This window comes from Trichechus manatus, unplaced genomic scaffold (assembly GCF_000243295.1).
Source record: "Trichechus manatus latirostris isolate Lorelei unplaced genomic scaffold, TriManLat1.0 scaffold00009, whole genome shotgun sequence".
Lineage (NCBI taxonomy): Eukaryota > Metazoa > Chordata > Mammalia > Sirenia > Trichechidae > Trichechus > Trichechus manatus.
The window spans coordinates 31,646,621-31,662,304 of record NW_004443945.1 but is presented as its reverse complement, the minus strand read 5'-3'; positions in this window follow the sequence as shown (position 1 = coordinate 31,662,304).

The following is a 15,684-nucleotide window of genomic DNA, read 5'->3' as shown; positions in this document are numbered from 1 at the left end:
AATGATACAACCATTTTGGAAAATGATATGGCACTTCCTCAGAAAGCTAGAAATAGAAATACCATACGATCCAGCAATCCCACTCCTAGGAATATATCCTAGAGAAATTAGAACTCTCATACGAATAGACATATGCACACCCATGTTCATGGCAGCTTGTTCACAATAGCAAAAAAATGGAAACAACCTAGATGCCCATTAACAGATGAATGGATAAACAAACTATGGTACATACACACAATTGAGTATTAGGCAACAATAAAGAACAATGATGAATCTGTGAAGTATCTCATAACATGGATGTAACTGGAAGACATTGTGCTGAGTGAAATAAGTCGATCACAAAAGGACAAGTATTGTATGAGACCTCTATTGTAAAAACTCAGAATGTTTACACACAAAAAGTAACCATCTTTGTTGGTTACAAAGGATGGGAGGGGTGGGGGCAAATACTAAATAGACAATAGATAAGTGGTAACTTTGGTGAAGGTAAGACAGTATACAATGCTGGGGAAACCAGCACAACTTGTACAAGGAAAGGTCATGGAAGCTCCATAGACACATCCAAACTCCATGAGGGACTGAATTGCTGTGTGGAGGGGCTGTGGGGACCATGATCTTGGGGAACATCTAGCTCAACTGGCATAACACAGTTTATAAAGACAGTGTTCTACATTCTACGTTGGTGACTAGCTTCTTGGGTCTTAAAAGCCTGTGAGCAGCCATCTAAGATACTCCTCTGGTCTCACCCCTCCAGGAGCAAGGGAGAATGAAGAGAACAGGATACAGGGAAAAGATTAGTCCAAAGGACTAATAGACCACAGCTACCAAGACCTCCACCAGACTTAGTCCAGTACAGCTAGATGGTGCCCAACTACCAACACTGACTGCTTTGACCGGGATCACAACGGAGAGTTCTGGACAGAGCTGGAGAAGGATGTAAAACAAAATTCTAACACAAAAAAACTGACCAGATTTACTGGCCTGACAGATACTGGAGAAACCCCGAAAGTATGGCCACTAGACACCCTTTTAGCTCAGTGGTGAAGTCACTCCCGAGGTTCACTGTTCAGCGGGGGATTGGACAGCCCCATAAAACAAAACGGGACTAATGAGGCACAGCAGGGACAAGGTCTAGAAGGCAGGATGGGACAGGAAAGCTGGTGATAGGGAACCCAACGATGAGTAAGGACAGTGTTGACATGTAGTGGGCTTCTTAACCATTGTCATAGGGCAATATGTGTACTGTTTAATGAGAAACTATTTTGTTCTGTGAAACTTCATCTAAAGTGAGAATGGCAGTACAACTGGAAGAACATAATTGAAGTAACTGAATTGTACATGGAGAAATTTTTGAAAAGGTGTATCTTTGGCTATGTATATTTTCACCAAAAAAAGAAAAAGTTCCTCCAAGGCTGAGAAGGGGGCATGTTGACATGTCATGGGGTTGTTAACCAATGTCATAAAACAATATGTGTACTGACTGTTTCATGAGAAAATATTTTTCTGTAAACCTTCACCTAAAGTACAATAAAAAAAAAATTAAAAAAATAAAAAAAGAATAATTTTATATCAGAAAGCAAGTCAATGAAAAACAAAATTTTTAAGGAAATGAATTTCAGACATCCCAACGATCATGAAGATGGCACCAATGATTCAGAGCCAACATGATGGCAACTACTAACAACAAAGCAAATGAACTGAAGCACTCTGTGGACTCTCAAATTTGAAAGTAAAGAATAGCTAGACCAAAAGGGATTTTCCACCTAACCATTAATAAAAGACAATTGTTTGATAGGCTTAGTTAACACTTTACACTTTACAGTGAATTGCTGTAGTTGAGCAGTTTCTTGACAGATGCCTATATTTTTACATTTATCAAAGATACGAGTTTCCCTTGCAGTAGAGAACTGGCAGTAAACCCTCTCACTATTCTTTGCCTGTTCAGCAGCACAATGATTTGTGAAATAAGTAAGGCACAACTGTCCTTGGAAAACAATTAATACTAGTTAAATAGAGAAATGTTGGCATTAAACTTAACTCAAAAGCAGTTCCTGGCCTTGTTGACATATTTGATGATAAATAAAGGGCAAAGAATGACAAATGTGAAGAAAACCAGGTAGTGGCAGAAATAGCAATAGAAGTAAACAATGAATTCAGCTTTCATTGGGACTTGGTAATTCAATTTCTCAGTGGAGTTTAGATTATTGATTATTTTAAATCAAAAACAGTGAATAACAAAGGCAAAAGCACCATGAAGCAATAATGGTTATTTATCATGATTATAAAAATGATTTTCTTTATTTTATTAGGCAGGTTTCCATTCTCTTCATGAGCGGTAGTACATGTCTGTATTGCTACGTAATTGGTTTCGGCTGCTAGCCATCTGAGAAAGTTAATTATTACTTGTCTCTGTTCTGGTCCTAGGAGAGGATCCAATATCTACAGAATTTAGTTTGAAGCAGCTCCATCATGCAGTAGGAGGGAGAATGAAATCTTTATGCTTCCCTTATGCAAGAAATACGATCAATTTCCATTATGGGCAGAGTGAAACTTATCTTTCCACTTAAAATGTTTCCATTTAAAGTTCCTCTAAAAAGATAGGTAATAATTAAGATATATTTATAAACTGCAAATTAAGATAAAGGATTTTTAAATGAATCCACTTTAAAAAATATGTTTTTGTTACTGGCCTGAAAACTCATATTTTATGGGGGAAGAATTTGACTTTCATTCTTGGTACCTACTCTCAATACAATTTGTGCGCGTGTGTGCGTATTTCAGTAAGAAAAACGTTTCTAAATGTAATAATTCAAGGTTGTCAATTAGAAAGAAATAAGAAAAATTATTGTCAAACAACCATGGGAAAATAATAATACCATAGCTATTTACTTAGGGTGACCATATAATTTCTCATTCCAAACCCAGACATTTTGGAAAGTAAAAGGAGATAGATACTATCAACATCAGGGTAAACAACATGACAATTGCTATATATGTATGTCAAAAGTGGTCAAATATTGACAATTTCATATGGATCAACCTATGCTTAAACCAGTTGCCATCAAGTCAATTGTAACTCATGTTGACTACATGTGTGTCAGAGTAGAACTGTGTTCCATAAGGTTTTCAACGTCTGATTATTTGGAAACAGATTGCCAGCCCTTTCTTCCTAGGAACTTCTGGGTGGACTCAAAACTCCAACCTTTTGGTTAGCAGCCGAGTGCATTTAACCTTTCACTTGGGGACAAAAGGAACAAACAAAGAATGTCCTAAGCAAACTGGGATGTAGGCAAACATACCTTATATTTCCATCTAGCTATCAAATGCACCTTGGCACAGTGATTAAGAGCTACGGTGGCTAACCAAAAGGTTGGCAGTTCGAATCCACCAGCTGCTCCTTGGAAACCCTATGGGGCAGTTCTTCTCTGTCCTCTAGGGTCACTATGAGTCAGAGTCGACTTGATGGCAACGGGTTTCATTTTTTTTTTTAATCAAGTGCACCATCGTATGAGGCTGGATGTTATGAACTAACGTATGCCCACTATGCACTTGAGAGATGTCTATCATTATTGGCCACCTCTCTGCATTTACTTTCAATATATAAATAGCAAGCTTGCCCACATTTATTGTAGTTTATGTGACCCCAGGTCCAGGTTGAAGCAAATAAGTTGTCTTCCTTTGTGAGCTGTATCTCTCTATGCATAACCATTTCTTCTTTTAATAGTCCCTTCCTCTGCCCATAGCCTCCCCCAGTACACTGTAGTGGGCCTTCAGCCATCTCCCATTAAAACTTACATGTCCATTTGCCAAAGGTACAGGCTAAGTGATTGGCTATTACACTAATTTATACTACAATATTAATGAATAATTCAAGTTTAATTTGCTGTTCTACCTAGATGACAAATTTGCATATTAACAGAACTCTCTAATAGCCTAAGGCAAAGTAGTGGTGAGCACAAGGACGTTGAACACTTTGTCTGCCAATAAGGTATCTTAGGGTGAAATATTTTTTTCTACTATCTTCAAGTCAAATCTTATAAACATCTGACCACCAATACATAATATCAGGTTTATAATTAATTGTTACTTCATGTTCTTAACAACATAGCCCACAGACTATATTTCATCCAACCTAATTATAGAGGGACTCTAAACACATTGCATCTAGAGTGTTTATTTAATACCCCAGCACAAATACAACTTTTTATAATCATTGGGAGTCCCTGGGTAGTGCAAACGATCAAGTGCGTGGTTGCTAACTGAAAGGCTAGAAGTTCAAGTTTACCCAGAGGCTCCTAGGAAGACAGCGCTGGAGATCTACTTCTGAAAAATCAGCCATTGAAAACTCTGTAGAGCAGAGTTCTACGCTGGCACACTTGGAGTTGCCATGAGTCAGAATCCACTCAAGGGTAGCAAATACTGGCATGGTACTGGTATGGTACTGGTATAATCATTTCATGTTTTGGGTAACTAATTATATTTCTCCTTCCACGTCTTATTATGGAAGATTTCTAAATCTTATAAATGATTTCCAAATGGAACTGCTTGAAGATGTGAGCCAGAAAAACTCACTTCCTGGAGTATTAACTATGATAGTCTGGAGGCTTAACTACCCTTTCCAATGAACTATGTGATTTGCTTTGAAAACTCTATTAGGTTTATGCTCAAATGCAGTTTTCAGAAACCAATCCTCTCTGCATTATTAACGAGCAGGATTATTTTAAGGCAGAAAGCACCATCAGTCAATTCTTTGAGACTGGAAACAGCGTAAGCCATTTAAAATTCTGTTTGGACTTGTAGGCACAGAAATTGTTTCTCTGCAAAGAATTCTTCTAATAAACCAGTAGAAATTCTAAATACTCAATACATTTTACAGTTGACATTTGACTCAGGGCAAGCAAGATAGCAAGATAAAACAGAAAGAACTTTGGTAAAAGAGATTCCTGGATTTGAAGGCATTATTAGCTGTAGCTTGACCTATAACTGACCTGTTTTTGATTCCTTGATAAAATAGGGATAATTGTTCCTACTTCAAAAGATTATTGTGAGAATTAAATTAAATGAACTGAAATTTTTGATGTTGCAGGTAGTAAAATAATGCTGGCCGCAGCACTTATTTATTGCAGTTTGGTTGGGCATCAATTGATCATCATGTACTGAAAACACAAACAGCTTCCAAAGGTACCTCCTTAAAACAAGCTATAACACAGGCCTTGGGAGAATATGGCTTAGCATATATGACAGTAATATTCTGTAATGTAGAGAACGTAAATGTATTTTATTGTTTCTCCTTCTGAAAAGCCAAAAGCATTGCCTGTTTTTATGTATAAAATCTGAGAGGAAAAAAACTCAAGGTCAGAACACACTTTCCTACAGGTTACCAATAGGGAAAGTAAGTACAGTGGAATTACAGTTTGACAGGATCACCCAGGAACGACAAATAAAGGCGATGAGCCCACTGGAATGTTGACAATCACACAAAATCTCCCGAAAGTTATGTGGCCAAAATACTTACCGAAATTGTTGCTGTTTCCGCTTATTAACAAATGGATAAGTGGGCCTTTATGGGAGGTGTCCCTGTCATGGAGTCCCTGCTGTTGTTAGGTGCCATCGAATCACTTCTGACTCATAGTGACCCTATGTACATGGAGCCCCTGTGTGGCACAAATGGTTAACCGGTTCAGCTGTTAACTGAAAGGTTGGAGGTTCAAGTCCACCCAGAGCTGCCTCATAAGAAAGAAGTGGTGATCTGCTTCTGAAAAACCAGTCATTGAAAACTCTGTGGAGCACCATTCTACTCTGGCACATATGGGGTAGCCATGAATCGGAATCTACTCGACAGTAACTTTTTTTTTTTTAAACTGGTCCCTGCCATGTCACATGCTCAACAGATTCAGTTTCTGAGATGCTGATGAAAAGGTACCTGTGATGCAGTGATTCATGCCCACATCCTTCTCTGAGGATCGATACAAAATCTAGTGCCAAGGAAGTGTGGGAACACACCCTTGAACTTCATTTCTGCTTTTCGCTTTTACTCTGGAAGATCTAGCCTGTGACTGCGACAGAGCTGTCAGAAAGATGTTGGGCAGAAAGTAAAAACATAGTTCAAGCTAGAATCTAAAATCTGACTATACTATGTTGTCTAGAAAAAAAAAATTCTGAGAGAAAGATTAAGGTTTTCTTACATTTCTGTTCATCCATAATCATCCTACACAGTAATTTTTATCTATAAACATTTGAAATCTGACTATTACAGTTAGTTAATGGTTAAAATTACACATAATGTGACCAAAAACGTATCTAAATAACTCACCAAGGTAAGTTCTCTATTTGAATGATGCTGTACAACATGGTTTTATGTAAGGCTCCTTTTTTGTTTTTCAGTCTTTTAGTTTGCTGTCAGTAAAGACTGTTATAAAGGCACATAGGGATTTCAAAACAAAGAAACTTTTGAAACGAAAGAAAATGTGCTACTTATTTCAGAAGAGCAAACAGAACTTCTCTAAGTTGAAAACAATCCATTCATCCCTTTTAAATATGTTTTTAAAACAAGACTTTTGCATTTAGTCCCTACTGAAGCAAAGAAAAATCATTCAAACTTGATAAAATCTAGAAAAATACTTTAACTTAGTTATGTGGAAGTTGCTGAAGGGCAACAGTCTTTTATCTTTAATTTCCTAGAGTCTAACAAGGTATCTGGAATATACATAGTGTTTGAAGTTTGTTAATTTTTATAATCCAATGTTACATTAAAAATAAGAGATCATTTAAGTTTCTACCTCAGTACATAATCTGATAACACAGTAAAAAAAAAAGATTTAATAATTATTGACCTTTTTTTAACATTTCCTAAAAGTAGAAAAATATTAAGCAACTAGTGCCTTGAAATTAACAGTGTGCTAGGTCCTTCAGTTATAAATCAACTAATAAATGACATAACCTTGCAAGCTAGAAATAATTTACAAGAGAGGGTTGTAACATTTCGCTATTCAAATTCAAGACAATAATATGTTTCCTATAAAAATGCTTGAAAGGCCATTTTGCTGTTCAAGTGTGACAGCATTTTACTGAAAACATTTCTTGTTGTCCACCCTTTGATTAATCCTACACTGGGACAGAAGCAGTTGCAAATGCCCTTCATAATTAACAGGTAACCCAAATTGGGGAAATGTTTAAGTATTAAAAAACATTTGATAACTGTTGTTGCTTCAGCCATTAGCACGATAAGATTATTGATTTTTTTTAAAATGCAAGACTGATAAAAGAGACCCCTAAAGCCTAGAAAACATGAAGCATGATTAGAGATCAATTAGTACAGTGTCTCCCTTTGCATCTTTCTCATGTTCATTGATTACAGAGACAATTGCAGCAAATCTTTTTTGATCCATTACTTTATCCTTTGGAAGTTTCCTTTTATTTAATTCTATTTTGGTATTCTAAGAGAATACTTAACTCCATATTGATTATGAATTCATGTTTTAGAATATTTTATTTCTGGTAACTACTCTTGGGCTTGCGGAGCTACAATTTATGGGTAAAAAAGGTAATTGTTTCAGATAGAATTATACCATGGAAATATAAATATTTAAATTCCTTGTTCAGTTTTTCCTCCTTCCAAAGTGCCTGAGGAAAATATATTAATAGGTAATAACGCAAAATAGTCTTCTTACTAGTAAGGTCTTTGGTCTTAAACCATGATAGATCCCATATAGAGAGCCATGTCCCACATAGAACCCCTTTTCCTAAACTAGATGGATCTGAAAGGTTTAGACTCAAAGCAGGGCAAATGATTTTCTGTTTTCATATCTAAACCCATGTGAACCCAAGTCTTAGCTGTCTGGGGAGATCAAGGCCAGTCTCCCTAGAGAAAAGCCACCTGGGGAAACAGTCATAGAAAAGGCTTGAGAGTACTAGATACAGAACAAGTATTTTCCCTAACGACTAGAAAGGAGTTATCTAAGGCTGCCTGACCAAAGCCCTAGTAGGGTGGAGAGAAAGAAAGGTTGTTCTTCTTCAAGTAAATTTACGTGGGAAAAGTGAGAAACACCATAAGGACCATTATGATCTTCAGATTAGCTCAGTGACTGCATCCAGTGTCCCCATGGCCAATAATATCCTTAAATCTTACCAATCCATAGCTGTTTACTCTTCCTTGGTAGTGGTGAGTGCTGGAAAGCAGCAAGAGATGAAGAGCCTTGAGCTTCTCCTCTCCTGGGATCCAGCAACTACCAAAGTCCTAGTAGTAAGAAGAAAAGATGGCATAAATTCAGTAAATAATTTAAGCTACTCACTTTCTTAAAGATTTTTTATAGATCTACAATTCCTTAGAAATGTATACCTCAAGTAGAATTCTGATTTTCTTCAAGATGTATTGCTTGCATATGATGTAATAATTTAACATTTCCTTGTGAATTTTGGAGATTATTCAGAACCTCTCACACCCTCTAGGTAGGGTAAATAAAATATATGATAGTGTTCTGCATAAAGTTGAAAAGCTGAGGGCCAAAACTTTCTATATATAAAAAAAAAACACACTTCAATACCCGCCTGAAACTATTCTGTTGTTGTCATATGCCATCCAGTCAGTTCTGACTTCTAGCGATTCTATAGGACAGAGTAGAACCACCCCCATACGGTTTCCAAGGAGCAGTTGGTGGATTAGAACTGCCGACCTTTTTGTTAGCATCCAAGCTCTTAACCACTTGCCACCAGAGCTCCTGAAGCTATTCTAGTCACTTATAATTTAAATACTCCCATTAGATTCTGAATTTTATGGTTTAAGATAACAAATTAGTTTCAACACAAAAACAATTTTCAATTATCACCGGTAACAAGGGACTCTATATGAGATATTCCCTTTTAAAACGTAGTCACCTAAAAGCATATCTCCAAGATGATCAATTCGTATTACCATATCTTTATGCCTGCTAAGTTTGTTTACCAAAGGCTCTCCTCCCTGCCCCAGGGATATTTTTGTAAGCATGCTATGCTAATTTTTACAGCAACATATTAAAAAAAATTACCATAGCAACATTTATGAAAATACCCTGTGAGAGGAGGGAGCCGTTGGCAAACAAATGTAGAAGATGCATGTTATTTGTGTAAAAACGTGGTACTTTAATTCCTATGTTAAATCAAGCCTCCATAATCTCTTGCTTATCTGGTCTCACTCTTCTTACTCTTGCTATTTCAAAATCTATTCTGCACCCAACTGCCAAAGTGACATATTTTAAATGTAAATTAAGTAAGATCATCTTCCTGCTCAAAACCCTCCAATGACCTGCCATTCTATTTAGAATAAAATACAAACTTGATGAACTACCAGACTCATGTGATCTGACCTCTGTTTATTTCTCTGACTTTATTTCCTAATTTTCTCTTCCTCACTCACTCTGCCCAAACTCTGATGTTCTTAATGTTTCTTTAAATATGTGTGATTTGTTCTTATCTTAAGATATTTGATCTAGCCATTTCCTCTGCCTGAAGCTCTGTTCCACCAGATCTCCACATGTCTCACTCCCTCATATTATTTAAGTTTTTATTTTCTCAGTGAAACCTGGCTGCATTATAAAATTACCTCCCCACATACACCCTAACAGTTCTCACCTTACCTTGTTTTACGTTTCTTCATAGCACTTCATTGCTGTTTTGAACTTACCTAAGGCAACCTTTGTCATGCAAACACTTACATTCAATGCAGTAAATAATGGTAGCCACTACTTAGAGGGAGATGATGATTGGCTATTCCACCAGAATCTTGCTATTGCATTATAATGAATGCAGTTTTCAAACTAAATTCTGCCATTCATCTGAAGATTTATTAAACAAATATTCACTAACACGCAAACAAAAAACCAGTTTATGAACTTTTGTATAAATGATTGATGTCCCACTTCTCTGTTCTTTTGGGTAATCTGACAACAATTTTTTATTAAAGGTTCATAGGAGGCAGTCAAAACAATTTCTCAGGCAAGATTCAGTTACTCTTAGTGTTGGCATCAGGCAACTAGAAATCCACCTCATCAGTGGCTAGACAGAGGACAATTTAAGGATCAAGTCTTTGTCACTATCTCTAAGGGCAAGGATATAGGCTTTGCTGGATTCTCATACCTAGAGTCTACAGATATAGGAGTTTCTAAAATATTTTAGCCAATTAATACATCTTGAATGCCTTTAATTTCATCAGTAAGAGTTCATCATGGTCATACTAAAGCATTGAATATTTACGAAGATATCAAAGAGAAAACCTCTGTTAGTAACTGCCCTAGAGTTGGTCTTTCTGCCTTTCTCACTATCCTTAGAGTATAACTTGCCAAAGCATCCAATTGCTCTTAGAGTTGAGGCTTGAATTAACTAGCACACCCATAAAATCACATTGTTCATTCCAACTTTAAAAAACTACAGGCATTGTAGCAACTATGTAAAATTACGCGTTTATTCATTTCCCTGTTCAGTTACTTACACTAGAATAAAAGCTCCAGCTCTGGGAGAGCAGGGACTTTGGCTGTCCTGTTATCTTTATTCTTCAGCATCTGGAACAGTGTCTTGCACCTGGTGACTCTACTCAATTTCTGCAAGAATGAAAGGAAGAAAGAGAAAGAGAGAGAGAAAGGAAGGAAGGAAGAAAGAAAACAAAGAAAGACAAGAGCAAAGAAGGAAAACAAACAGAAAAAAGACAAAATAGATAAGCAAAGATATATCGTTCAGGTTAGATTTAAATAAATTTAATAATTTCATTCCACAAATATTTCTTGAGTTGACCTTGACAGTTACCAATCACCACTTAGGTAAACTCTGACTATGTATTTTCAAGATTTTGTTTTTTACTTTATATGAAAAAGATCCAGAAATTAAAGTACACTCCTGGAAAGTCTTTGTATGTTTATTTTTTTTTTAAATCTATGATAATTGTTTTTGCCACCTTCAGATTTAAACAGTTGCTCTCAAATCTGTACTTAGTTTTAGGAGTGTCATATTTATCTCCGGTATTTAAAATACAGAAAAGAATTTGCTTTTTTTAATATTATTATTTTCTTTTGTAAGGTTCTGTATAGTTTAAACTGTTGCCACTGAGGAGCGATGCTTAGAAATAAAATTGCATAAACAATATCATCTCTTGATATGATAGTCTCTGGATCAGTAAAATACTGTCTCTGTAAACATCTGCCCATCACAACTCTACCTCGCTCCAATTTCATTCCCAAAATTCAGTTAAGACAGACATAGATTCTAATAACAAGGTTCTATTTCAAAATGTGACTATACTCAAAATCTATGCAAGTTACCAAGAGACTAAATTTTTCTCCCCATCTCTTGTTTGGAACATTACCAATACAATTTATACATAGCAAAAGAGTACAAGTATAGATATAGACTAGTTTTCTTACACTATCACTTAGTATTTACTTATTTTAAGTTCAGGATTTTCCTCTTTTAACATTACCACAAAAAAAGAAAAAGATTGCTATGTGTTTAATAATCAGACAATCTGAATACATTCCAAAAATAAAATGGATATTTGTGTTTTTCTTAGTGTCTTGTGACTTCCCCTTGCAAATAATTTTATCACATTTTAATCGTGTCATGAAAACCATATGTGCTTAACCGTTTTAAATGGCAGGACCATTTCCAATACCTTTAATGATAACTTCCTCTTGTATCACACCATTTATTGAACTTGGAACTTGGTGTCCAGGAAGCACTCTTACCTTCCTTTTAAACACACAGATTCTAATCCTTGTCCATTCCATGGTACAACAGAGCCTGTAGTGGCAAAGAATATTGCTCAACCAGCTTCCCTAATACGAGCTATCAAGTTCTAGTGGGTTTTAAGATGGTGGTAACTACATCTCTGTGTACTTAAGTGCTTTGATGGCCTTTAAAACCATTAAATCCACTGCCGTTGAGTCAATTCCAACTCATAGCAATCCCATAGGTTTTCCAAGGCTGTAAATCTCTACGGAAGCAGACTGACACATCTTTCTCCCTCAAAGTTGCTGGTGGTTTCAGACGCCAACATTTCGGTTAGCAGTCAATTGCTTTAATTAAAACCATTAGCACTGGGAAATTATGGCCTTCTTCAAGGCTTGGTGAACTTTTCATCAGTTTGGTGCAGAGCTTACCATTTTTCTCAGTTGCAGTAAAAATGATTCTTTTGCTGAGCCATGAACACCAAAGCTACCCAGGCTTATAAAGGGTCATTCTCAATTCTATACCAGAAATTAAAACTACCTAATGTTTTGCTATTTTAGTATATAATAGCTGGAGTTAGTTAAAGCTGAAATGAAATGATTGGTACAGGATTAGTATGAGTGATGGATGTCTCACATGTAATAAGAATTTCTACAAAACTTAAAGAAAATTGATGTGTACACAAAATAGCTTTAATTTTTCCAAAATACAGAAATGTTAAGGGAACTGTGTCCTTAAGACATATTAACAAACTGATTAGCAGCAGCAGTAATAATAGTAGTAGTATTTTTTTTCTCAAGACAACCTGACTTTTCAAGATTTACTTAACCCTTGTTATTTTTAAGCTGATTACTTTATACAAGGGACCCTGGTGGCGAAGTAGTTGAGTGTTTGGCTGCTAACCAAAAGGTCCACAGTGGAATCCTCCAGTCGCTCCTTGAAAACCCTTCGGGGCAGTTCTACTCTGCTCTATAGAGTCGCTATGACTCAGAATCGACTCGGCGGCAAAAGTTTTTTGTTGTTGTTTTCTTTTATAAGGGCACTTTATATAATGCACAGACAGAGATGCTCCTATTTATATTAAAATTGAGTTCTAAAAAGGATAAGACTATGAAGTTAAGACAATATGAATTTATGCATGCAAAAAGATTGATGAATCTCAAATATAACCTTGAACCGAAGAAGTCAGGTGCAAAAAAGCATATACTCTATGATCCCATTTATATCAAGTTCATATATGTGCAAAACTAATCTGAGGTGTTACAAGTCAGGATAGTGTTACCCTGGGCGGGAGTAGTGAGTGGATGGGGACAAAAGAGAGGTTTCCGAGATGAGGGTAATGTTTTTTTCTTGACCTGACTGCAGGTTGCACGATGTGTTCACTTTGTGAAAAATCGTTGAACTCTTCACTTATGATTTGTGCACATTTTTTAGTATCTGTTATACTCTAATAAAACACTTACTTTTAGTTTTTTTTTTAATGAAAACTTGACCAAGAATCTGAAGAAAAAAATAGGAATGCGTTTAAGGTCTCTTTAATCATTGGAAAATGCACAAAAGATCCTTAGGAAGTAATTACAGACTTAAAGAGCACAGTCATTTCCCCAGTACAGAAATTTAGGAAACCTATATAATCTGATAAAGTAAAATCAAGGATACGCCCTTAAATGTACTTTTTTAGCTTTCTGCTTCAGTCTTTTTACTTTGTTACAGTTTTTATTTACATTGATACATCTTTAAGAATTGACTGATATCCACAGTTAGCTTTGGTTTTCTACATTGCACTGTGCAAAGGAGTCGTTGTGGCTATCAAAGCTACATTTCTCTGTCTCTGATCTGATATTTGTGTCTTTATTCTCTGAGAACTCCAGCTTTCCTAGGAGATCAGTGTTTTCTTCATTCTGTGTCAAAAGAAATAGAGATTTTGAAGGTCTAATATTGGAAAGTGTTTCTTATTTGGTGTTTGAGCTGAAATACTTCCTCTTGGGGCTGACAGTGGGACACCATCACATTTTCAGAATAAAACACTATTTGACATTTTCCCTATTTACCCTCATGCTCCAATATTGTCCTCCAAATTAACAGCAGATAGTGACTAATTATTTAAATACTTGATGCCTGATACTATGTGGAATGCATTTACATGCCAGAGAGTAATTTGCTCAATAAATCTCATTTTTAAGATCCTCAGAGTTTCAATTACAATAAATTCTTCCTACATTTAAGTACATATCTCAAGGTATAAAAAGGATGTGTACAACAGAAGCAGCCTACTCACTAACTGGATCATGGTTATGGGTTTACAATGGAGCTGTGCAACTCATTGAGGTCATGAAAAAATCCCTAGTCTGTATTCTAACATAGAGAAACCTGTAATCATAATCAAAGCGTTGAAAAGGATGTGTTCAAAGGGAAGTCTCTATAGCACATACACCACATAGCCACTCTTCCTTCGCCTTTCTCAAGAGAGTTTAGTTGTGCTGTCTGGACTAATAAAATAGTATCAGAAAAACCTTAAGAACTCTTTGCCTTGAAAAAAAATGTATGGGACTAGAACTAAACTTCACTCAAAAGCACATCTGGAAAACCTGTATTAATTATTTAAGGCTCAGTTTCTGTGTCTTCTTTGTGAAGCTCTTTTCAATTACCCAAGGACAAAGGGAGTAGCAGCTTCCTGAGCTTAAGTAGTTCCTTCCTTGCTATGTATATGCACCCTGGAACTATCTACATTTTTCATAATTATTTCTTTGCATGTCTGTCTGCCCTTTTGGGTTCTGAGTTCACATAAAATAGCGACCGCAGATAGTTAATTTGTGCATAATCAGTGCCTACCAAGTGGTTAAAAAAAGGTTGAATGAGTGAAGAAGTGAATGAATAACACCAATGTTAGTTTTCAGGAAAAGAGTATCACAGAGTTCAAGATCTAATGGTATCAAACAATTCATTTAACATAAATAATCCAAAGCAAATAAAGGAAAACAAGAATCATCTTTGTCTTTGATCAATTTAAATGTAGACAATGACTACATCTCCATTTTTAAAGTTTATTTAAAGATAATTCTATTTTCCACATTCACAAAAAAAAGGAAATTTTATTTTTAGGTCATATCCACTTGAGAATCACTCAAACTTGCAAGAAGAGGTTGTCAGCAACCATTGTCCAAGCTTTACGTGCCCACGACCAGGAAAGGACATTCCAGCATATAAAAATGCACTGGAGGGAGGTGTCATTGCAAAGTAACATATATTTTCCAAATCGGGTTTCACATCAGGGAAGTGAGACAATTAGGAAAATGGAAATATAAATTATCTGATTTTTTTAAAATAAATGACTGTACAATTGTTTAAATTTCTAATTGATTTTTTGAAGTTTATTTTCTCTTGAAAATAACTCCCTCTTTACAAATCTAGAATAAAATAGAAGGTCACTTAGAAGTCATATCGTCCAATCAAATGTGACACAATTGTCCAATTTCTGGCAGCATCTATTCTCTTGTCTTTTTCATTCCATTTCTTCTTTGCTGCTATCCAACTGTTCAGAATTTTCTAGCTATATTATTTAGCACACATTCATTTTTAATGCCTTGACAATGTAACTATTACATTCTCTATAACTAATTTTGCGTATAATATTTATTATGTGGTACTTAAAAAGCATATGTGCGGGTGTGTGTATCCACATACACACACATATTATGTATTACATATTAGGTATTATTTAGAGGTTGTCTTTGAATATAAGAAATAACAAGGAAGTCTTACACAAAGTAAATTTTCTAAAAAGAAAAAAGCAAAACTCATCCAGAATATGATTTGTGGGAATCTTGTACCTCAACCAAAATCTAATAGCTGTCAGAACTATCAATATACATAAAACACAGTAACAGAATAGTCAGAATCCACTAAGAACTCAATCTATTTAATAAAGTGAAGCTAATTTTTTCCAATAAAAAAATTTTCCCAAGCTTTCATGAAATAAAGAATAATATA